Raw genomic sequence first — 23,408 nt, 5'->3', positions numbered from 1 at the left:
TTTTATGTGCACCCTCTAAAACCTTATTATCTCAATGCAAGCTTAAGAAGAGGCGGTCCTTGAACCCAGCGAGCCGTGGGAAACTTCCTTTACTTTTGCAAGACGAAACAAAGTAATCCGCATCCATCAGTGGTCGCTCTTGTGCCTAGCTTTTTTTTTGTCATGCCATGTTGCATTGTGGGGTCTTTACACTTGTGACATTGCTGTGAACGTTGTAAGTGCAAACATTGGCAGGTGCAGTCAGAAGAGTCAGATCTGTGCACACCCAGGGCTGTCAGGATAGCCGAGTGGTCTAAGGCGCCAGATGCAAGAGAGCTTGATCTTCAGTGCAACTGAGACTTCTGGTCTCCTCATGGAGGCGTGGGTTCAAATCCCACTTCTGACAGGCTTCTTTTACACCCTTAAATCGTCCTGTTTTTTGCAGTGCATTCCCCACACACCACAATCTTTGCACGGACCTGTAACATATGACGAGAAATCCACCCACGATCAGGCTGGGCCCTCAATCACAATTCCATGTATTCCTGGAAGGGACACCTCAGGCACACCTTCCGTTAAATTTGCACTCCATCACACAAACTGCCGTGCTGGTTTCTCATTAAGCAGTTGATCCCATCTTTGTTGTGAGGCTCTCCTACCACCTTTTGGGCGGAGAAGGCACTGTCCCTGCAACAACACAGGCAGACATGTTCAACAGGGCTTCCTGGTTATGTGGGAGGAGCAGATTGTCATTGGTCCCCCCTTGCAAATTTTAATTTACATAAGGACGACAGAGAGGTAGCTGGGAGTAGGCAGTACACACGGACATTGAACTCTATCTTGTGATTTGCAGCCAATTCTAGATTGAGGCAGGAGGAAAGGAGGTGACTTGCCCAAAAATGGCCATACTGGGAATTCAGCCACCCTGGGGCTCCCAGGTGAGTGTTTCAGTCCTGCGAGCCACTCATATAAATCTCGCTTGATCGAGCCTGATCGAGCGCTGAGTGAGCGTGTTTGAATCCAAGAATCAAATGCCTCTGTCTTAGGAGCAAGAATTGGCAGGCCCTCCCTTGCATCTGGGGTGGAAGTCTATGGGGCAAGTGTCCAGGACTTGCAGAGGAGTACAAGTGCCAGAAAGTGCCTGCAGTTCTCATCAGCGCCTTTTTTCTGCTCTCTGGCAGCTAGGCTATCGACTGATCCCTTCCTTGCAAGAGTGAAAAAAACAACACCTTGAGAGAAAACATGACTTTGTGTGGTTCACATAGAGAGAGAGCAGCCAAATAGCCCTACTTTGTTTCTGAAAGACGCATAAGAAATTGCTTAAAATGCCGACTGGGGAATCAGGCTCGTTGGTCTAGGGTTATGATTCTCGCTTCGGGTGCGAGAGGTCCCGGGTTCAAATCCCGGACGAGCCCATGCTGTGGAATTATTTTTAGGCTGCTTATTATATAGGGCCATTTCTTCTTTTCAATGCTATAAGACGCCGTGTATGGTGAGAAAGTTCCTTTCCCTCTACGCTATTTCCCACTTTTGGCGTATAGAATTTCAGTGCCGGACTTCTTTGCAACTGCTTTTCTGGGGTGGACCATCAGTGTAGGAAAATTAAATGCAAAGTGTTTTTCTAGTGTGGTTTCAGGTATGGTTTTAAAATCGCCTTTTGGAATAAAAGTGGTCCTCGTTCCTTTCTTCCAAAGAAAGAGATCGGGTAAGGAGGGTCCAACTTTGAGCTTCATGGACATTGGCCCTTGGTCTGTGCATTCCAGCCCACTACATGCCAAGAAGATTCCTGCAAGCGTGTCTGTTTCTGTAGTGTAGTGGTTATCACGTTCGCTTTACACGCGAAAGGTCCCTGGTTCGAGACCGGGCAGAAACAGCAGCTTTCTGTTTTTCACACAGTTTGCATTTACTCTCTCAACTTATAGGAAAGCTGAGATAATGGAAGCTGTCTATCCCTCACCAGCGTGACGTACTGTGCTCCAGGGGCATCAGTGACAGCTCAAAAAGAGAAGTGACGATAGTTTGCGCTATTCGTTTGCACGTCCTTGTGTACTGAAGGTTGGGCCTACTTCATGAAAGCAAGGCATGAGAGCAGAAATGGTTTTATTGACCTCACCGAGAGCATACACCTAGAACAAACAAAATGTCTGAAGGATAGAGGCATTTTCATTTCTTGTTCGATGACGGCCATGGAAAAGACAGCAACCATATTGCAGAAGAGAGCAGCATGTGCAGTTGCTTGCTTTGGGTGAAGCATTCACTAACTCACTGCCAATAACCCCCGGAGCCGGTGCGAAAGGCGACTCTTGTGTGCCTAGGCTCGTTGGTCTAGGGGTATGATTCTCGCTTAGGGTGCGAGAGGTCCCGGGTTCAAATCCCGGACCAGCCCTTTTTCAGAGGTAAACATACGAATCCTACTCAAAGCTCACAATGCCTGACTATTTCTCATTACACTCGCCGCATTGTTGCACAAAATATTTTGAACCTCATAAGAAACATGGATCACCATGCTTTTTCTGCCTTCATGCTTAGTCTGTGTGTGTCCCAGGTGATGCTTTCCCAAGCTGTACTTGCTGGCATTTAGGCATCAGATATTTGTCTGTCGATGCCTGCATAAGTCAATTTTAATACGTCTAATTGCAAGCATGTTGGCTGATATCTCTGCAGTTTTCACACTTGCTCCTCGCTTTCTGAGTGGCTGCTGATACAGCAGAATAGAAGTAGAGAGAATCCTTGAGAGGAACCTTGCTCTAACAGTAAAACACAGCAAGTGAGTTACTGTAGTGTAGTGGTCATCACGTTTGCCTAACACGCGAAAGGTCCCAGGTTCGAGACCGGGCAGAAACACTGTGCATGAGCTGCTTTTATGTGCACCCTCTAAAACCTTATTATCTCAATGCAAGCTTAAGAAGAGGCGGTCCTTGAACCCAGCGAGCCGTGGGAAACTTCCTTTTCTTTTGCAAGACGAAACAAAGTAATCCGCATCCATCAGTGGTCGCTCTTGGGCCTAGCTTTTTTTTTGTCATGCCATGTTGTATTGTGGGGTCTTTACATTTGTGACATTGCTGTGAACGTTGTAAGTGCAAACATTGGCAGGTGCAGTCAGAAGAGTCAGATCTGTGCACACCCAGGGCTGTCAGGATGGCTGAGTGGTCTAAGGTGCCAGATTCAAGAGAGCTTGATCTTCAGTGCAACTGAGACTTCTGGTCTCCTCATGGAGGCGTGGGTTCAAATCCCACTTCTGACAGGTTTCTTTTACACCCTTAAATCGTCCTGTTTTTTGCAGTGCATTCCCCACACACCACAATCATTGCACGGACCTGTAACATATGACGAGAAATCCACCAACGATCAGGCTGGGCCCTCAATCACAATTCCATGTATTCCTGGAAGGGACACCTCAGGCACACCTTCCGTTAAATTTGCACTCCATCACACAAACTGCCGTGCTGGTTTCTCATTAAGCAGTTGATCCCATCTTTGTTGTGAGGCTCTCCTGCCACCTTTTGGGCGGAGAAGGCACTGTCCCTGCAACAACACAGGCAGACATGTTCAACAGGGCTTCCTGGTTATGTGGGAGGAGCAGATTGTCATTGGTCCCCCCTTGCGAATTTTAATTTACATAAGGACGACAGAGAGGTAGCTGGGAGTAGGCAGTACACACGGACATTGAACTCTATCTTGTGATTTGCAGCCAATTCTAGATTGAGGCAGGAGGAAAGGAGGTGACTTGCCCAAAAATGGCCATACTGGGAATTCAGCCACCCTGGGGCTCCCAGGTGAGTGTTTCAGTCCTGCGAGCCACTCATATAAATCTCGCTTGATCGAGCCTGATCGAGCGCTGAGTGAGCGTGTTTGAATCCAAGAATCAAATGCCTCTGTCTTAGGAGCAAGAATTGGCAGGCCCTCCCTTGCATCTGGGGTGGAAGTCTATGGGGCAAGTGTCCAGGACTTGCAGAGGAGTACAAGTGCCAGAAAGTGCCTGCAGTTCTCATCAGCGCCTTTTTTCTGCTCTCTGGCAGCTAGGCTATCGACTGATCCCTTCCTTGCAAGAGTGAAAAAAACAACACCTTGAGAGAAAACATGACTTTGTGTGGTTCACATAGAGAGAGAGCAGCCAAATAGGCCTGCTTTGTTTCTGAAAGACGCATAAGAAATTGCTTAAAATGCCGACTGGGGAATCAGGCTCGTTGGTCTAGGGTTATGATTCTTGCTTCGGGTGCGAGAGGTCCCGGGTTCAAATCCCGGACGAGCCCATGCTGTGGTATTATTTTTAGGCTGCTTATTATATAGGGCCATTTCTTCTTTTCAATGCTATAAGACGCCGTGTATGGTGAGAAAGTTCCTTTCCCTCTACGCTATTTCCCACTTTTGGCGTATAGAATTTCAGTGCCGGACTTCTTTGCAACTGCTTTTCTGGGGTGGACCATCAGTGTAGGAAAATTAAATGCAAAGTGTTTTTCTAGTGTGGTTTCAGGTATGGTTTTAAAATCGCCTTTTGGAATAAAAGTGGTCCTCGTTCCTTTCTTCCAAAGAAAGAGATCGGGTAAGGAGGGTCCAACTTTGAGCTTTATGGACATTGGCCCTTGGTCTGTGCATTCCAGCCCACTACATGCCAAGAAGATTCCTGCAAGCGTGTCTGTTTCTGTAGTGTAGTGGTTATCACGTTCGCTTTACACGCGAAAAGTCCCTGGTTCGAGACCGGGCAGAAACAGCAGCTTTCTGTTTTTCACACAGTTTGCATTTACTCTCTCAACTTATAGGAAAGCTGAGATAATGGAAGCTGTCTATCCCTCACCAGCGTGACGTACTGTGCTCCAGGGGCATCAGTGACAGCTCAAAAAGAGAAGTGACGATAGTTTGCGCTATTCGTTTGCACGTCCTTGTGTACTGAAGGTTGGGCCTACTTCATGAAAGCAAGGCATGAGAGCAGAAATGGTTTTATTGACCTCACCGAGAGCATACACCTAGAACAAACAAAATGTCTGAAGGATAGAGGCATTTTCATTTCTTGTTCGATGACGGCCATGGAAAAGACAGCAACCATATTGCAGAAGAGAGCAGCATGTGCAGTTGCTTGCTTTGGGTGAAGCATTCACTAACTCACTGCCAATAACCCCCGGAGCCGGTGCGAAAGGCGACTCTTGTGTGCCTAGGCTCGTTGGTCTAGGGGTATGATTCTCGCTTAGGGTGCGAGAGGTCCCGGGTTCAAATCCCGGACCAGCCCTTTTTCAGAGGTAAACATACGAATCCTACTCAAAGCTCACAATGCCTGACTATTTCTCATTACACTCGCCGCATTGTTGCACAAAATATTTTGAACCTCATAAGAAACATGGATCACCATGCTTTTTCTGCCTTCATGCTTAGTCTGTGTGTGTCCCAGGTGATGCTTTCCCAAGCTGTACTTGCTGGCATTTAGGCATCAGATATTTGTCTGTCGATGCCTGCATAAGTCAATTTTAATACGTCTAATTGCAAGCATGTGGCTGATATCTCTGCAGTTTTCACACTTGCTCCTCGCTTTCTGAGTGGCTGCTGATACAGCAGAATAGAAGTAGAGAGAATCCTTGAGAGGAACCTTGCTCTAACAGTAAAACACAGCAAGTGAGTTTCTGTAGTGTAGTGGTCATCACGTTCGCCTAACACGCGAAAGGTCCCCGGTTCGAGACCGGGCAGAAACACTGTGCATGAGCTGCTTTTATGTGCACCCTCTAAAACCTTATTATCTCAATGCAAGCTTAAGAAGAGGCGGTCCTTGAACCCAGCGAGCCGTGGGAAACTTCCTTTTCTTTTGCAAGACGAAACAAAGTAATCCGCATCCATCAGTGGTCGCTCTTGGGCCTAGCTTTTTTTTTGTCATGCCATGTTGTATTGTGGGGTCTTTACACTTGTGACATTGCTGTGAACGTTGTAAGTGCAAACATTGGCAGGTGCAGTCAGAAGAGTCAGATCTGTGCACACCCAGGGCTGTCAGGATGGCTGAGTGGTCTAAGGTGCCAGACTCAAGAGAGCTTGATCTTCAGTGCAACTGAGACTTCTGGTCTCCTCATGGAGGCGTGGGTTCTAATCCCACTTCTGACAGGTTTCTTTTACACCCTTAAATCGTCCTGTTTTTTGCAGTGCATTCCCCACACACCACAATCATTGCACGGACCTGTAACATATGACGAGAAATCCACCAACGATCAGGCTGGGCCCTCAATCACAATTCCATGTATTCCTGGAAGGGACACCTCAGGCACACCTTCCGTTAAATTTGCACTCCATCACACAAACTGCCGTGCTGGTTTCTCATTAAGCAGTTGATCCCATCTTTGTTGTGAGGCTCTCCTGCCACCTTTTGGGCGGAGAAGGCACTGTCCCTGCAACAACACAGGCAGACATGTTCAACAGGGCTTCCTGGTTATGTGGGAGGAGCAGATTGTCATTGGTCCCCCCTTGCGAATTTTAATTTACATAAGGACGACAGAGAGGTAGCTGGGAGTAGGCAGTACACACGGACATTGAACTCTATCTTGTGATTTGCAGCCAATTCTAGATTGAGGCAGGAGGAAAGGAGGTGACTTGCCCAAAAATGGCCATACTGAGAATTCAGCCACCCTGGGGCTCCCAGGTGAGTGTTTCAGTCCTGCGAGCCACTCATATAAATCTCGCCTGATCGAGCCTGATCGAGCGCTGACTGAGCGTGTTTGAATCCAAGAATCAAATGCCTCTGTCTTAGGAGCAAGAATTGGCAGGCCCTCCCTTGCATCTGGGGTGGAAGTCCATCCAGGACTTGCAGAGGAGTACAAGTGCCAGAAAGTGCCTGCAGTTCTCATCAGCGCCTTTTTTGCTGCTCTCTGGCAGCTAGGATATCGACTGATCCCTTCCTTGCAAGAGTGAAAAAAACAACACCTTGAGAGAAAACATGACTTTGTGTGGTTCACATAGAGAGAGAGCAGCCAAATAGCCCTGCTTTGTTTCTGAAAGACGCATCAGAAATTGCTTAAAATGCCGACTGGGGAATCAGGCTCGTTGGTCTAGGGGTATGATTCTCGCTTCGGGTGCGAGAGGTCCCGGGTTCAAATCCCGGACGAGCCCATGCTGTGGAATTATTTTTAGGCTGCTTATTATATAGGGCCATTTCTTCTTTTCAATGCTATAAGACGCCGTGTATGGTGAGAAAGTTCCTTTCCCTCTACGCTATTTCCCACTTTTGGCGTATAGAATTTCAGTGCCGGACTTCTTTGCAACTGCTTTTCTGGGGTGGACCATCAGTGTAGGAAAACTAATGCAAAGTGTTTTTCTAGTGTGGTTTCAGGTATGGTTTTAAAATCGCCTTTTGGAATAAAAGTGGTCCTCGTTCCTTTCTTCCAAAGAAAGAGATCGGGTAAGGAGGGTCCAACTTTGAGCTTCATGGACATTGGCCCTTGGTCTGTGCATTCCAGCCCACTACATGCCAAGAAGATTCCTGCAAGCGTGTCTGTTTCTGTAGTGTAGTGGTTATCACGTTCGCTTTACACGCGAAAGGTCCCTGGTTCGAGACCGGGCAGAAACAGCAGCTTTCTGTTTTTCACACAGTTTGCATTTACTCTCTCAACTTATAGGAAAGCTGAGATAATGGAAGCTGTCTATCCCTCACCAGCGTGACGTACTGTGCTCCAGGGGCATCAGTGACAGCTCAAAAAGAGAAGTGACGATAGTTTGCGCTATTCGTTTGCACGTCCTTGTGTACTGAAGGTTGGGCCTACTTCATGAAAGCAAGGCATGAGAGCAGAAATGGTTTTATTGACCTCACCGAGAGCATACACCTAGAACAAACAAAATGTCTGAAGGATAGAGGCATTTTCATTTCTTGTTCGATGACGGCCATGGAAAAGACAGCAACCATATTGCAGAAGAGAGCAGCATGTGCAGTTGCTTGCTTTGGGTGAAGCATTCACTAACTCACTGCCAATAACCCCCGGAGCCGGTGCGAAAGGCGACTCTTGTGTGCCTAGGCTCGTTGGTCTAGGGGTATGATTCTCGCTTAGGGTGCGAGAGGTCCCGGGTTCAAATCCCGGACCAGCCCTTTTTCAGAGGTAAACATACGAATCCTACTCAAAGCTCACAATGCCTGACTATTTCTCATTACACTCGCCGCATTGTTGCACAAAATATTTTGAACCTCATAAGAAACATGGATCACCATGCTTTTTCTGCCTTCATGCTTAGTCTGTGTGTGTCCCAGGTGATGCTTTCCCAAGCTGTACTTGCTGGCATTTAGGCATCAGATATTTGTCTGTCGATGCCTGCATAAGTCAATTTTAATACGTCTAATTGCAAGCATGTTGGCTGATATCTCTGCAGTTTTCACACTTGCTCCTCGCTTTCTGAGTGGCTGCTGATACAGCAGAATAGAAGTAGAGAGAATCCTTGAGAGGAACCTTGCTCTAACAGTAAAACACAGCAAGTGAGTTACTGTAGTGTAGTGGTCATCACGTTTGCCTAACACGCGAAAGGTCCCCGGTTCGAGACCGGGCAGAAACACTGTGCATGAGCTGCTTTTATGTGCACCCTCTAAAACCTTATTATCTCAATGCAAGCTTAAGAAGAGGCGGTCCTTGAACCCAGCGAGCCGTGGGAAACTTCCTTTTCTTTTGCAAGACGAAACAAAGTAATCCGCATCCATCAGTGGTCGCTCTTGGGCCTAGCTTTTTTTTTGTCATGCCATGTTGTATTGTGGGGTCTTTACATTTGTGACATTGCTGTGAACGTTGTAAGTGCAAACATTGGCAGGTGCAGTCAGAAGAGTCAGATCTGTGCACACCCAGGGCTGTCAGGATGGCTGAGTGGTCTAAGGTGCCAGATTCAAGAGAGCTTGATCTTCAGTGCAACTGAGACTTCTGGTCTCCTCATGGAGGCGTGGGTTCAAATCCCACTTCTGACAGGTTTCTTTTACACCCTTAAATCGTCCTGTTTTTTGCAGTGCATTCCCCACACACCACAATCATTGCACGGACCTGTAACATATGACGAGAAATCCACCAACGATCAGGCTGGGCCCTCAATCACAATTCCATGTATTCCTGGAAGGGACACCTCAGGCACACCTTCCGTTAAATTTGCACTCCATCACACAAACTGCCGTGCTGGTTTCTCATTAAGCAGTTGATCCCATCTTTGTTGTGAGGCTCTCCTGCCACCTTTTGGGCGGAGAAGGCACTGTCCCTGCAACAACACAGGCAGACATGTTCAACAGGGCTTCCTGGTTATGTGGGAGGAGCAGATTGTCATTGGTCCCCCCTTGCGAATTTTAATTTACATAAGGACGACAGAGAGGTAGCTGGGAGTAGGCAGTACACACGGACATTGAACTCTATCTTGTGATTTGCAGCCAATTCTAGATTGAGGCAGGAGGAAAGGAGGTGACTTGCCCAAAAATGGCCATACTGGGAATTCAGCCACCCTGGGGCTCCCAGGTGAGTGTTTCAGTCCTGCGAGCCACTCATATAAATCTCGCTTGATCGAGCCTGATCGAGCGCTGAGTGAGCGTGTTTGAATCCAAGAATCAAATGCCTCTGTCTTAGGAGCAAGAATTGGCAGGCCCTCCCTTGCATCTGGGGTGGAAGTCTATGGGGCAAGTGTCCAGGACTTGCAGAGGAGTACAAGTGCCAGAAAGTGCCTGCAGTTCTCATCAGCGCCTTTTTTCTGCTCTCTGGCAGCTAGGCTATCGACTGATCCCTTCCTTGCAAGAGTGAAAAAAACAACACCTTGAGAGAAAACATGACTTTGTGTGGTTCACATAGAGAGAGAGCAGCCAAATAGGCCTGCTTTGTTTCTGAAAGACGCATAAGAAATTGCTTAAAATGCCGACTGGGGAATCAGGCTCGTTGGTCTAGGGTTATGATTCTTGCTTCGGGTGCGAGAGGTCCCGGGTTCAAATCCCGGACGAGCCCATGCTGTGGTATTATTTTTAGGCTGCTTATTATATAGGGCCATTTCTTCTTTTCAATGCTATAAGACGCCGTGTATGGTGAGAAAGTTCCTTTCCCTCTACGCTATTTCCCACTTTTGGCGTATAGAATTTCAGTGCCGGACTTCTTTGCAACTGCTTTTCTGGGGTGGACCATCAGTGTAGGAAAATTAAATGCAAAGTGTTTTTCTAGTGTGGTTTCAGGTATGGTTTTAAAATCGCCTTTTGGAATAAAAGTGGTCCTCGTTCCTTTCTTCCAAAGAAAGAGATCGGGTAAGGAGGGTCCAACTTTGAGCTTTATGGACATTGGCCCTTGGTCTGTGCATTCCAGCCCACTACATGCCAAGAAGATTCCTGCAAGCGTGTCTGTTTCTGTAGTGTAGTGGTTATCACGTTCGCTTTACACGCGAAAAGTCCCTGGTTCGAGACCGGGCAGAAACAGCAGCTTTCTGTTTTTCACACAGTTTGCATTTACTCTCTCAACTTATAGGAAAGCTGAGATAATGGAAGCTGTCTATCCCTCACCAGCGTGACGTACTGTGCTCCAGGGGCATCAGTGACAGCTCAAAAAGAGAAGTGACGATAGTTTGCGCTATTCGTTTGCACGTCCTTGTGTACTGAAGGTTGGGCCTACTTCATGAAAGCAAGGCATGAGAGCAGAAATGGTTTTATTGACCTCACCGAGAGCATACACCTAGAACAAACAAAATGTCTGAAGGATAGAGGCATTTTCATTTCTTGTTCGATGACGGCCATGGAAAAGACAGCAACCATATTGCAGAAGAGAGCAGCATGTGCAGTTGCTTGCTTTGGGTGAAGCATTCACTAACTCACTGCCAATAACCCCCGGAGCCGGTGCGAAAGGCGACTCTTGTGTGCCTAGGCTCGTTGGTCTAGGGGTATGATTCTCGCTTAGGGTGCGAGAGGTCCCGGGTTCAAATCCCGGACCAGCCCTTTTTCAGAGGTAAACATACGAATCCTACTCAAAGCTCACAATGCCTGACTATTTCTCATTACACTCGCCGCATTGTTGCACAAAATATTTTGAACCTCATAAGAAACATGGATCACCATGCTTTTTCTGCCTTCATGCTTAGTCTGTGTGTGTCCCAGGTGATGCTTTCCCAAGCTGTACTTGCTGGCATTTAGGCATCAGATATTTGTCTGTCGATGCCTGCATAAGTCAATTTTAATACGTCTAATTGCAAGCATGTGGCTGATATCTCTGCAGTTTTCACACTTGCTCCTCGCTTTCTGAGTGGCTGCTGATACAGCAGAATAGAAGTAGAGAGAATCCTTGAGAGGAACCTTGCTCTAACAGTAAAACACAGCAAGTGAGTTTCTGTAGTGTAGTGGTCATCACGTTCGCCTAACACGCGAAAGGTCCCCGGTTCGAGACCGGGCAGAAACACTGTGCATGAGCTGCTTTTATGTGCACCCTCTAAAACCTTATTATCTCAATGCAAGCTTAAGAAGAGGCGGTCCTTGAACCCAGCGAGCCGTGGGAAACTTCCTTTTCTTTTGCAAGACGAAACAAAGTAATCCGCATCCATCAGTGGTCGCTCTTGGGCCTAGCTTTTTTTTTGTCATGCCATGTTGTATTGTGGGGTCTTTACACTTGTGACATTGCTGTGAACGTTGTAAGTGCAAACATTGGCAGGTGCAGTCAGAAGAGTCAGATCTGTGCACACCCAGGGCTGTCAGGATGGCTGAGTGGTCTAAGGTGCCAGACTCAAGAGAGCTTGATCTTCAGTGCAACTGAGACTTCTGGTCTCCTCATGGAGGCGTGGGTTCTAATCCCACTTCTGACAGGTTTCTTTTACACCCTTAAATCGTCCTGTTTTTTGCAGTGCATTCCCCACACACCACAATCATTGCACGGACCTGTAACATATGACGAGAAATCCACCAACGATCAGGCTGGGCCCTCAATCACAATTCCATGTATTCCTGGAAGGGACACCTCAGGCACACCTTCCGTTAAATTTGCACTCCATCACACAAACTGCCGTGCTGGTTTCTCATTAAGCAGTTGATCCCATCTTTGTTGTGAGGCTCTCCTGCCACCTTTTGGGCGGAGAAGGCACTGTCCCTGCAACAACACAGGCAGACATGTTCAACAGGGCTTCCTGGTTATGTGGGAGGAGCAGATTGTCATTGGTCCCCCCTTGCGAATTTTAATTTACATAAGGACGACAGAGAGGTAGCTGGGAGTAGGCAGTACACACGGACATTGAACTCTATCTTGTGATTTGCAGCCAATTCTAGATTGAGGCAGGAGGAAAGGAGGTGACTTGCCCAAAAATGGCCATACTGAGAATTCAGCCACCCTGGGGCTCCCAGGTGAGTGTTTCAGTCCTGCGAGCCACTCATATAAATCTCGCCTGATCGAGCCTGATCGAGCGCTGACTGAGCGTGTTTGAATCCAAGAATCAAATGCCTCTGTCTTAGGAGCAAGAATTGGCAGGCCCTCCCTTGCATCTGGGGTGGAAGTCCATCCAGGACTTGCAGAGGAGTACAAGTGCCAGAAAGTGCCTGCAGTTCTCATCAGCGCCTTTTTTGCTGCTCTCTGGCAGCTAGGATATCGACTGATCCCTTCCTTGCAAGAGTGAAAAAAACAACACCTTGAGAGAAAACATGACTTTGTGTGGTTCACATAGAGAGAGAGCAGCCAAATAGCCCTGCTTTGTTTCTGAAAGACGCATCAGAAATTGCTTAAAATGCCGACTGGGGAATCAGGCTCGTTGGTCTAGGGGTATGATTCTCGCTTCGGGTGCGAGAGGTCCCGGGTTCAAATCCCGGACGAGCCCATGCTGTGGAATTATTTTTAGGCTGCTTATTATATAGGGCCATTTCTTCTTTTCAATGCTATAAGACGCCGTGTATGGTGAGAAAGTTCCTTTCCCTCTACGCTATTTCCCACTTTTGGCGTATAGAATTTCAGTGCCGGACTTCTTTGCAACTGCTTTTCTGGGGTGGACCATCAGTGTAGGAAAACTAATGCAAAGTGTTTTTCTAGTGTGGTTTCAGGTATGGTTTTAAAATCGCCTTTTGGAATAAAAGTGGTCCTCGTTCCTTTCTTCCAAAGAAAGAGATCGGGTAAGGAGGGTCCAACTTTGAGCTTCATGGACATTGGCCCTTGGTCTGTGCATTCCAGCCCACTACATGCCAAGAAGATTCCTGCAAGCGTGTCTGTTTCTGTAGTGTAGTGGTTATCACGTTCGCTTTACACGCGAAAGGTCCCTGGTTCGAGACCGGGCAGAAACAGCAGCTTTCTGTTTTTCACACAGTTTGCATTTACTCTCTCAACTTATAGGAAAGCTGAGATAATGGAAGCTGTCTATCCCTCACCAGCGTGACGTACTGTGCTCCAGGGGCATCAGTGACAGCTCAAAAAGAGAAGTGACGATAGTTTGCGCTATTCGTTTGCACGTCCTTGTGTACTGAAGGTTGGGCCTACTTCATGAAAGCAAGGCATGAGAGCAGAAATGGTTTTATTGACCTCACCGAGAGCATACACCTAGAACAAACAAAATGTCTGAAGGATAGAGGCATTTTCATTTCTTGTTCGATGACGGCCATGGAAAAGACAGCAACCATATTGCAGAAGAGAGCAGCATGTGCAGTTGCTTGCTTTGGGTGAAGCATTCACTAACTCGCTGCCAATAACCCCCGGAGCCGGTGCGAAAGGCGACTCTTGTGTGCCTCGGCTCGTTGGTCTAGGGGTATGATTCTCGCTTAGGGTGCGAGAGGTCCCGGGTTCAAATCCCGGACGAGCCCTTTTTCAGAGGTAAACATACGAATCCTACTCAAAACTCACAATGCCTGACCATTTCTCATTACACTCGCCGCATTGTTGCACAAAATATTTTGAACCTCATAAGAAACATGGATCACCATGCTTTTTCTGCCTTCATGCTTAGTCTGTGTGTGTCCCAGGTGATGCTTTCCCAAGCTGTACTTGCTGGCATTTAGGCATCAGATATTTGTCTGTCGATGCATGCATAAGTCAATTTTTAATACGTCTAATTGCAAGCATGTTGGCTGATATCTCTGCAGTTTTCACACTTGCTCCTCGCTTTCTGAGTGGCTGCTGATACAGCAGAATAGAAGTAGAGAGAATCCTTGAGAGGAACCTTGCTCTAACAGTAAAACACAGCAAGTGAGTTTCTGTAGTGTAGTGGTCATCACGTTCGCCTAACACGCGAAAGGTCCCAGGTTCGAGACCGGGCAGAAACACTGTGCATGAGCTGCTTTTATGTGCACCCTCTAAAACCTTATTATCTCAATGCAAGCTTAAGAAGAGGCGGTCCTTGAACCCAGCGAGCCGTGGGAAACTTCCTTTACTTTTGCAAGACGAAACAAAGTAATCCGCATCCATCAGTGGTCGCTCTTGTGCCTAGCTTTTTTTTTGTCATGCCATGTTGCATTGTGGGGTCTTTACACTTGTGACATTGCTGTGAACGTTGTAAGTGCAAACATTGGCAGGTGCAGTCAGAAGAGTCAGATCTGTGCACACCCAGGGCTGTCAGGATAGCCGAGTGGTCTAAGGCGCCAGATGCAAGAGAGCTTGATCTTCAGTGCAACTGAGACTTCTGGTCTCCTCATGGAGGCGTGGGTTCAAATCCCACTTCTGACAGGCTTCTTTTACACCCTTAAATCGTCCTGTTTTTTGCAGTGCATTCCCCACACACCACAATCTTTGCACGGACCTGTAACATATGACGAGAAATCCACCCACGATCAGGCTGGGCCCTCAATCACAATTCCATGTATTCCTGGAAGGGACACCTCAGGCACACCTTCCGTTAAATTTGCACTCCATCACACAAACTGCCGTGCTGGTTTCTCATTAAGCAGTTGATCCCATCTTTGTTGTGAGGCTCTCCTACCACCTTTTGGGCGGAGAAGGCACTGTCCCTGCAACAACACAGGCAGACATGTTCAACAGGGCTTCCTGGTTATGTGGGAGGAGCAGATTGTCATTGGTCCCCCCTTGCGAATTTTAATTTACATAAGGACGACAGAGAGGTAGCTGGGAGTAGGCAGTACACACGGACATTGAACTCTATCTTGTGATTTGCAGCCAATTCTAGATTGAGGCAGGAGGAAAGGAGGTGACTTGCCCAAAAATGGCCATACTGGGAATTCAGCCACCCTGGGGCTCCCAGGTGAGTGTTTCAGTCCTGCGAGCCACTCATATAAATCTCGCTTGATCGAGCCTGATCGAGCGCTGAGTGAGCGTGTTTGAATCCAAGAATCAAATGCCTCTGTCTTAGGAGCAAGAATTGGCAGGCCCTCCCTTGCATCTGGGGTGGAAGTCTATGGGGCAAGTGTCCAGGACTTGCAGAGGAGTACAAGTGCCAGAAAGTGCCTGCAGTTCTCATCAGCGCCTTTTTTCTGCTCTCTGGCAGCTAGGCTATCGACTGATCCCTTCCTTGCAAGAGTGAAAAAAACAACACCTTGAGAGAAAACATGACTTTGTGTGGTTCACATAGAGAGAGAGCAGCCAAATAGCCCTACTTTGTTTCTGAAAGACGCATAAGAAATTGCTTAAAATGCCGACTGGGGAATCAGGCTCGTTGGTCTAGGGTTATGATTCTCGCTTCGGGTGCGAGAGGTCCCGGGTTCAAATCCCGGACGAGCCCATGCTGTGGAATTATTTTTAGGCTGCTTATTATATAGGGCCATTTCTTCTTTTCAATGCTATAAGACGCCGTGTATGGTGAGAAAGTTCCTTTCCCTCTACGCTATTTCCCACTTTTGGCGTATAGAATTTCAGTGCCGGACTTCTTTGCAACTGCTTTTCTGGGGTGGACCATCAGTGTAGGAAAATTAAATGCAAAGTGTTTTTCTAGTGTGGTTTCAGGTATGGTTTTAAAATCGCCTTTTGGAATAAAAGTGGTCCTCGTTCCTTTCTTCCAAAGAAAGAGATCGGGTAAGGAGGGTCCAACTTTGAGCTTCATGGACATTGGCCCTTGGTCTGTGCATTCCAGCCCACTACATGCCAAGAAGATTCCTGCAAGCGTGTCTGTTTCTGTAGTGTAGTGGTTATCACGTTCGCTTTACACGCGAAAGGTCCCTGGTTCGAGACCGGGCAGAAACAGCAGCTTTCTGTTTTTCACACAGTTTGCATTTACTCTCTCAACTTATAGGAAAGCTGAGATAATGGAAGCTGTCTATCCCTCACCAGCGTGACGTACTGTGCTCCAGGGGCATCAGTGACAGCTCAAAAAGAGAAGTGACGATAGTTTGCGCTATTCGTTTGCACGTCCTTGTGTACTGAAGGTTGGGCCTACTTCATGAAAGCAAGGCATGAGAGCAGAAATGGTTTTATTGACCTCACCGAGAGCATACACCTAGAACAAACAAAATGTCTGAAGGATAGAGGCATTTTCATTTCTTGTTCGATGACGGCCATGGAAAAGACAGCAACCATATTGCAGAAGAGAGCAGCATGTGCAGTTGCTTGCTTTGGGTGAAGCATTCACTAACTCACTGCCAATAACCCCCGGAGCCGGTGCGAAAGGCGACTCTTGTGTGCCTAGGCTCGTTGGTCTAGGGGTATGATTCTCGCTTAGGGTGCGAGAGGTCCCGGGTTCAAATCCCGGACCAGCCCTTTTTCAGAGGTAAACATACGAATCCTACTCAAAGCTCACAATGCCTGACTATTTCTCATTACACTCGCCGCATTGTTGCACAAAATGTTTTGAACCTCATAAGAAACATGGATCACCATGCTTTTTCTGCCTTCATGCTTAGTCTGTGTGTGTCCCAGGTGATGCTTTCCCAAGCTGTACTTGCTGGCATTTAGGCATCAGATATTTGTCTGTCGATGCCTGCATAAGTCAATTTTAATACGTCTAATTGCAAGCATGTTGGCTGATATCTCTGCAGTTTTCACACTTGCTCCTCGCTTTCTGAGTGGCTGCTGATACAGCAGAATAGAAGTAGAGAGAATCCTTGAGAGGAACCTTGCTCTAACAGTGAAACACAGCAAGTGGGTTACTGTAGTGTAGTGGTCATCACGTTCGCCTAACACGCGAAAGGTCCCCGGTTCGAGACCGGGCAGAAACACTGTGCATGAGCTGCTTTTATGTGCACCCTCTAAAACCTTATTATCTCAATGCAAGCTTAAGAAGAGGCGGTCCTTGAACCCAGCGAGCCGTGGGAAACTTCCTTTTCTTTTGCAAGACGAAACAAAGTAATCCGCATCCATCAGTGGTCGCTCTTGGGCCTAGCTTTTTTTTTGTCATGCCATGTTGTATTGTGGGGTCTTTACATTTGTGACATTGCTGTGAACGTTGTAAGTGCAAACATTGGCAGGTGCAGTCAGAAGAGTCAGATCTGTGCACACCCAGGGCTGTCAGGATGGCTGAGTGGTCTAAGGTGCCAGATTCAAGAGAGCTTGATCTTCAGTGCAACTGAGACTTCTGGTCTCCTCATGGAGGCGTGGGTTCAAATCCCACTTCTGACAGGTTTCTTTTACACCCTTAAATCGTCCTGTTTTTTGCAGTGCATTCCCCACACACCACAATCATTGCACGGACCTGTAACATATGACGAGAAATCCACCAACGATCAGGCTGGGCCCTCAATCACAATTCCATGTATTCCTGGAAGGGACACCTCAGGCACACCTTCCGTTAAATTTGCACTCCATCACACAAACTGCCGTGCTGGTTTCTCATTAAGCAGTTGATCCCATCTTTGTTGTGAGGCTCTCCTGCCACCTTTTGGGCGGAGAAGGCACTGTCCCTGCAACAACACAGGCAGACATGTTCAACAGGGCTTCCTGGTTATGTGGGAGGAGCAGATTGTCATTGGTCCCCCCTTGCGAATTTTAATTTACATAAGGACGACAGAGAGGTAGCTGGGAGTAGGCAGTACACACGGACATTGAACTCTATCTTGTGATTTGCAGCCAATTCTAGATTGAGGCAGGAGGAAAGGAGGTGACTTGCCCAAAAATGGCCATACTGGGAATTCAGCCACCCTGGGGCTCCCAGGTGAGTGTTTCAGTCCTGCGAGCCACTCATATAAATCTCCCTTGATCGAGCCTGATCGAGCGCTGAGTGAGCGTGTTTGAATCCAAGAATCAAATGCCTCTGTCTTAGGAGCAAGAATTGGCAGGCCCTCCCTTGCATCTGGGGTGGAAGTCTATGGGGCAAGTGTCCAGGACTTGCAGAGGAGTACAAGTGCCAGAAAGTGCCTGCAGTTCTCATCAGCGCCTTTTTTCTGCTCTCTGGCAGCTAGGCTATCGACTGATCCCTTCCTTGCAAGAGTGAAAAAAACAACACCTTGAGAGAAAACATGACTTTGTGTGGTTCACATAGAGAGAGAGCAGCCAAATAGGCCTGCTTTGTTTCTGAAAGACGCATAAGAAATTGCTTAAAATGCCGACTGGGGAATCAGGCTCGTTGGTCTAGGGTTATGATTCTTGCTTCGGGTGCGAGAGGTCCCGGGTTCAAATCCCGGACGAGCCCATGCTGTGGTATTATTTTTAGGCTGCTTATTATATAGGGCCATTTCTTCTTTTCAATGCTATAAGACGCCGTGTATGGTGAGAAAGTTCCTTTCCCTCTACGCTATTTCCCACTTTTGGCGTATAGAATTTCAGTGCCGGACTTCTTTGCAACTGCTTTTCTGGGGTGGACCATCAGTGTAGGAAAATTAAATGCAAAGTGTTTTTCTAGTGTGGTTTCAGGTATGGTTTTAAAATCGCCTTTTGGAATAAAAGTGGTCCTCGTTCCTTTCTTCCAAAGAAAGAGATCGGGTAAGGAGGGTCCAACTTTGAGCTTTATGGACATTGGCCCTTGGTCTGTGCATTCCAGCCCACTACATGCCAAGAAGATTCCTGCAAGCGTGTCTGTTTCTGTAGTGTAGTGGTTATCACGTTCGCTTTACACGCGAAAAGTCCCTGGTTCGAGACCGGGCAGAAACAGCAGCTTTCTGTTTTTCACACAGTTTGCATTTACTCTCTCAACTTATAGGAAAGCTGAGATAATGGAAGCTGTCTATCCCTCACCAGCGTGACGTACTGTGCTCCAGGGGCATCAGTGACAGCTCAAAAAGAGAAGTGACGATAGTTTGCGCTATTCGTTTGCACGTCCTTGTGTACTGAAGGTTGGGCCTACTTCATGAAAGCAAGGCATGAGAGCAGAAATGGTTTTATTGACCTCACCGAGAGCATACACCTAGAACAAACAAAATGTCTGAAGGATAGAGGCATTTTCATTTCTTGTTCGATGACGGCCATGGAAAAGACAGCAACCATATTGCAGAAGAGAGCAGCATGTGCAGTTGCTTGCTTTGGGTGAAGCATTCACTAACTCACTGCCAATAACCCCCGGAGCCGGTGCGAAAGGCGACTCTTGTGTGCCTAGGCTCGTTGGTCTAGGGGTATGATTCTCGCTTAGGGTGCGAGAGGTCCCGGGTTCAAATCCCGGACCAGGCCTTTTTCAGAGGTAAACATACGAATCCTACTCAAAGCTCACAATGCCTGACTATTTCTCATTACACTCGCCGCATTGTTGCACAAAATATTTTGAACCTCATAAGAAACATGGATCACCATGCTTTTTCTGCCTTCATGCTTAGTCTGTGTGTGTCCCAGGTGATGCTTTCCCAAGCTGTACTTGCTGGCATTTAGGCATCAGATATTTGTCTGTCGATGCCTGCATAAGTCAATTTTAATACGTCTAATTGCAAGCATGTGGCTGATATCTCTGCAGTTTTCACACTTGCTCCTCGCTTTCTGAGTGGCTGCTGATACAGCAGAATAGAAGTAGAGAGAATCCTTGAGAGGAACCTTGCTCTAACAGTAAAACACAGCAAGTGAGTTTCTGTAGTGTAGTGGTCATCACGTTCGCCTAACACGCGAAAGGTCCCCGGTTCGAGACCGGGCAGAAAAACTGTGCATGAGCTGCTTTTATGTGCACCCTCTAAAACCTTATTATCTCAATGCAAGCTTAAGAAGAGGCGGTCCTTGAACCCAGCGAGCCGTGGGAAACTTCCTTTTCTTTTGCAAGACGAAACAAAGTAATCCGCATCCATCAGTGGTCGCTCTTGGGCCTAGCTTTTTTTTTGTCATGCCATGTTGTATTGTGGGGTCTTTACACTTGTGACATTGCTGTGAACGTTGTAAGTGCAAACATTGGCAGGTGCAGTCAGAAGAGTCAGATCTGTGCACACCCAGGGCTGTCAAGATGGCTGAGTGGTCTAAGGTGCCAGACTCAAGAGAGCTTGATCTTCAGTGCAACTGAGACTTCTGGTCTCCTCATGGAGGCGTGGGTTCAAATCCCACTTCTGACAGGTTTCTTTTACACCCTTAAATCGTCCTGTTTTTTGCAGTGCATTCCCCACACACCACAATCATTGCACGGACCTGTAACATATGACGAGAAATCCCCCAACGATCAGGCTGGGCCCTCAATCACAATTCCATGTATTCCTGGAAGGGACACCTCAGGCACACCTTCCGTTACATTTGCACTCCATCACACAAACTGCCGTGCTGGTTTCTCATTAAGCAGTTGATCCCATCTTTGTTGTGAGGCTCTCCTGCCACCTTTTGGGCGGAGAAGGCACTGTCCCTGCAACAACACAGGCAGACATGTTCAACAGGGCTTCCTGGTTATGTGGGAGGAGCAGATTGTCATTGGTCCCCCCTTGCGAATTTTAATTTACATAAGGACGACAGAGAGGTAGCTGGGAGTAGGCAGTACACACGGACATTGAACTCTATCTTGTGATTTGCAGCCAATTCTAGATTGAGGCAGGAGGAAAGGAGGTGACTTGCCCAAAAATGGCCATACTGGGAATTCAGCCACCCTGGGGCTCCCAGGTGAGTGTTTCAGTCCTGCGAGCCACTCATATAAATCTCGCCTGATCGAGCCTGATCGAGCGCTGAGTGAGCGTGTTTGAATCCAAGAATCAAATGCCTCTGTCTTAGGAGCAAGAATTGGCAGGCCCTCCCTTGCATCTGGGGTGGAAGTCCATGGGGCAAGTATCCAGGACTTGCAGAGGAGTACAAGTGCCAGAAAGTGCCTGCAGTTCTCATCAGCGCCTTTTTTCTGCTCTCTGGCAGCAAGGATATCGACTGATCCCTTCCTTGCAAGAGTGAAAAAACAACACCTTGAGAGAAAACATGACTTTGTGTGGTTCACATAGAGAGAGAGCAGCCAAATAGCCCTGCTTTGTTTCTGAAAGACGCATCAGAAATTGCTTAAAATGCCGACTGGGGAATCAGGCTCGTTGGTCTAGGGGTATGATTCTCGCTTCGGGTGCGAGAGGTCCCGGGTTCAAATCCCGGACGAGCCCATGCTGTGGAATTATTTTTAGGCTGCTTATTATATAGGGCCATTTCATCTTTTCAATGCTATAAGACGCCGTGTATGGTGAGAAAGTTCCTTTCCCTCTACGCTATTTCCCACTTTTGGCGTATAGAATTTCAGTGCCGGACTTCTTTGCAACTGCTTTTCTGGGGTGGACCATCAGTGTAGGAAAATTAAATGCAAAGTGTTTTTCTAGTGTGGTTTCAGGTATGGTTTTAAAATCGCCTTTTGGAATAAAAGTGGTCCTCGTTCCTTTCTTCCAAAGAAAGAGATCGGGTAAGGAGGGTCCAACTTTGAGCTTCATGGACATTGGCCCTTGGTCTGTGCATTCCAGCCCACTACATCCCAAGAAGATTCCTGCAAGCGTGTCTGTTTCTGTAGTGTAGTGGTTATCACGTTCGCTTTACACGCGAAAGGTCCCTGGTTCGAGACCGGGCAGAAACAGCAGCTTTCTGTTTTTCACACAGTTTGCATTTACTCTCTCAACTTATAGGAAAGCTGAGATAATGGAAGCTGTCTATCCCTCACCAGCGTGACGTACTGTGCTCCAGGGGCATCAGTGACAGCTCAAAAAGAGAAGTGACGATAGTTTGCGCTATTCGTTTGCACGTCCTTGTGTACTGAAGGTTGGGCCTACTTCATGAAAGCAAGGCATGAGAGCAGAAATGGTTTTATTGACCTCACCGAGAGCATACACCTAGAACAAACAAAATGTCTGAAGGATAGAGGCATTTTCATTTCTTGTTCGATGACGGCCATGGAAAAGACAGCAACCATATTGCAGAAGAGAGCAGCATGTGCAGTTGCTTGCTTTGGGTGAAGCATTCACTAACTCGCTGCCAATAACCCCCGGAGCCGGTGCGAAAGGCGACTCTTGTGTGCCTTGGCTCGTTGGTCTAGGGGTATGATTCTCGCTTAGGGTGCGAGAGGTCCCGGGTTCAAATCCCGGACGAGCCCTTTTTCAGAGGTAAACATACGAATCCTACTCAAAACTCACAATGCCTGACTATTTCTCATTACACTCGCCGCATTGTTGCACAAAATATTTTGAACCTCATAAGAAACATGGATCACCATGCTTTTTCTGCCTTCATGCTTAGTCTGTGTGTGTCCCAGGTGATGCTTTCCCAAGCTGTACTTGCTGGCATTTAGGCATCAGATATTTGTCTGTCGATGCATGCATAAGTCAATTTTTAATACGTCTAATTGCAAGCATGTTGGCTGATATCTCTGCAGTTTTCACACTTGCTCCTCGCTTTCTGAGTGGCTGCTGATACAGCAGAATAGAAGTAGAGAGAATCCTTGAGAGGAACCTTGCTCTAACAGTAAAACACAGCAAGTGAGTTTCTGTAGTGTAGTGGTCATCACGTTCGCCTAACACGCGAAAGGTCCCAGGTTCGAGACCGGGCAGAAACACTGTGCATGAGCTGCTTTTATGTGCACCCTCTAAAACCTTATTATCTCAATGCAAGCTTAAGAAGAGGCGGTCCTTGAACCCAGCGAGCCGTGGGAAACTTCCTTTACTTTTGCAAGACGAAACAAAGTAATCCGCATCCATCAGTGGTCGCTCTTGTGCCTAGCTTTTTTTTTTGTCATGCCATGTTGCATTGTGGGGTCTTTACACTTGTGACATTGCTGTGAACGTTGTAAGTGCAAACATTGGCAGGTGCAGTCAGAAGAGTCAGATCTGTGCACACCCAGGGCTGTCAGGATAGCCAAGTGGTCTAAGGCGCCAGATGCAAGAGAGCTTGATCTTCAATGCAACTGAGACTTCTGGTCTCCTCATGGAGGCGTGGGTTCAAATCCCACTTCTGACAGGCTTCTTTTACACCCTTAAATCGTCCTGTTTTTTGCAGTGCATTCCCCACACACCACAATCTTTGCACGGACCTGTAACATATGACGAGAAATCCACCCACGATCAGGCTGGGCCCTCAATCACAATTCCATGTATTCCTGGAAGGGACACCTCAGGCACACCTTCCGTTAAATTTGCACTCCATCACACAAACTGCCGTGCTGGTTTCTCATCAAGCAGTTGATCCCATCTTTGTTGTGAGGCTCTCCTGCCACCTTTTGGGCGGAGAAGGCACTGTCCCTGCAACAACACAGGCAGACATGTTCAACAGGGCTTCCTGGTTATGTGGGAGGAGCAGATT

At 47.4% G+C, this 23,408-nt stretch overlaps 15 non-coding genes across 15 annotated transcripts; all 15 read left to right on the top strand.

Moving 5' to 3' along the window:
* Positions 1–1,779: 1,779 nt before the first annotated feature.
* Positions 1,780–1,852, top strand: TRNAV-UAC (transfer RNA valine (anticodon UAC)). The gene has a single exon. It is a non-coding gene; the product is annotated as a tRNA-Val (tRNA).
* Positions 1,853–4,617: 2,765 nt separating this feature from the next.
* On the top strand, positions 4,618–4,690 carry TRNAV-UAC (transfer RNA valine (anticodon UAC)). The gene has a single exon. It is a non-coding gene; the product is annotated as a tRNA-Val (tRNA).
* Positions 4,691–5,587: 897 nt separating this feature from the next.
* Positions 5,588–5,660, top strand: TRNAV-AAC (transfer RNA valine (anticodon AAC)). The gene has a single exon. It is a non-coding gene; the product is annotated as a tRNA-Val (tRNA).
* A 1,327-nt stretch (positions 5,661–6,987) lies between these two features.
* TRNAP-CGG (transfer RNA proline (anticodon CGG)) lies at positions 6,988–7,059 on the top strand. The gene has a single exon. It is a non-coding gene; the product is annotated as a tRNA-Pro (tRNA).
* Positions 7,060–7,443: 384 nt separating this feature from the next.
* On the top strand, positions 7,444–7,516 carry TRNAV-UAC (transfer RNA valine (anticodon UAC)). The gene has a single exon. It is a non-coding gene; the product is annotated as a tRNA-Val (tRNA).
* Positions 7,517–10,281: 2,765 nt separating this feature from the next.
* On the top strand, positions 10,282–10,354 carry TRNAV-UAC (transfer RNA valine (anticodon UAC)). The gene has a single exon. It is a non-coding gene; the product is annotated as a tRNA-Val (tRNA).
* Positions 10,355–11,251: 897 nt separating this feature from the next.
* TRNAV-AAC (transfer RNA valine (anticodon AAC)) lies at positions 11,252–11,324 on the top strand. The gene has a single exon. It is a non-coding gene; the product is annotated as a tRNA-Val (tRNA).
* Positions 11,325–12,651: 1,327 nt separating this feature from the next.
* TRNAP-CGG (transfer RNA proline (anticodon CGG)) lies at positions 12,652–12,723 on the top strand. The gene has a single exon. It is a non-coding gene; the product is annotated as a tRNA-Pro (tRNA).
* A 384-nt stretch (positions 12,724–13,107) lies between these two features.
* On the top strand, positions 13,108–13,180 carry TRNAV-UAC (transfer RNA valine (anticodon UAC)). The gene has a single exon. It is a non-coding gene; the product is annotated as a tRNA-Val (tRNA).
* A 441-nt stretch (positions 13,181–13,621) lies between these two features.
* On the top strand, positions 13,622–13,693 carry TRNAP-AGG (transfer RNA proline (anticodon AGG)). The gene has a single exon. It is a non-coding gene; the product is annotated as a tRNA-Pro (tRNA).
* A 2,253-nt stretch (positions 13,694–15,946) lies between these two features.
* On the top strand, positions 15,947–16,019 carry TRNAV-UAC (transfer RNA valine (anticodon UAC)). The gene has a single exon. It is a non-coding gene; the product is annotated as a tRNA-Val (tRNA).
* Positions 16,020–18,784: 2,765 nt separating this feature from the next.
* On the top strand, positions 18,785–18,857 carry TRNAV-UAC (transfer RNA valine (anticodon UAC)). Its single transcript has one exon. It is a non-coding gene; the product is annotated as a tRNA-Val (tRNA).
* Positions 18,858–21,163: 2,306 nt separating this feature from the next.
* Positions 21,164–21,235, top strand: TRNAP-CGG (transfer RNA proline (anticodon CGG)). Its single transcript has one exon. It is a non-coding gene; the product is annotated as a tRNA-Pro (tRNA).
* Positions 21,236–21,620: 385 nt separating this feature from the next.
* On the top strand, positions 21,621–21,693 carry TRNAV-UAC (transfer RNA valine (anticodon UAC)). Its single transcript has one exon. It is a non-coding gene; the product is annotated as a tRNA-Val (tRNA).
* A 441-nt stretch (positions 21,694–22,134) lies between these two features.
* Positions 22,135–22,206, top strand: TRNAP-AGG (transfer RNA proline (anticodon AGG)). The gene has a single exon. It is a non-coding gene; the product is annotated as a tRNA-Pro (tRNA).
* The last annotated feature ends 1,202 nt before the right edge of the window (positions 22,207–23,408 follow it).

This window comes from Triturus cristatus, chromosome 10 (genome assembly GCF_964204655.1).
Source record: "Triturus cristatus chromosome 10, aTriCri1.1, whole genome shotgun sequence".
In the NCBI taxonomy this organism is placed as follows: Eukaryota; Metazoa; Chordata; class Amphibia; order Caudata; family Salamandridae; genus Triturus; species Triturus cristatus.
Note: the sequence above shows the minus strand (reverse complement) of the source record. Positions and strands in the feature narration are given on the sequence as shown.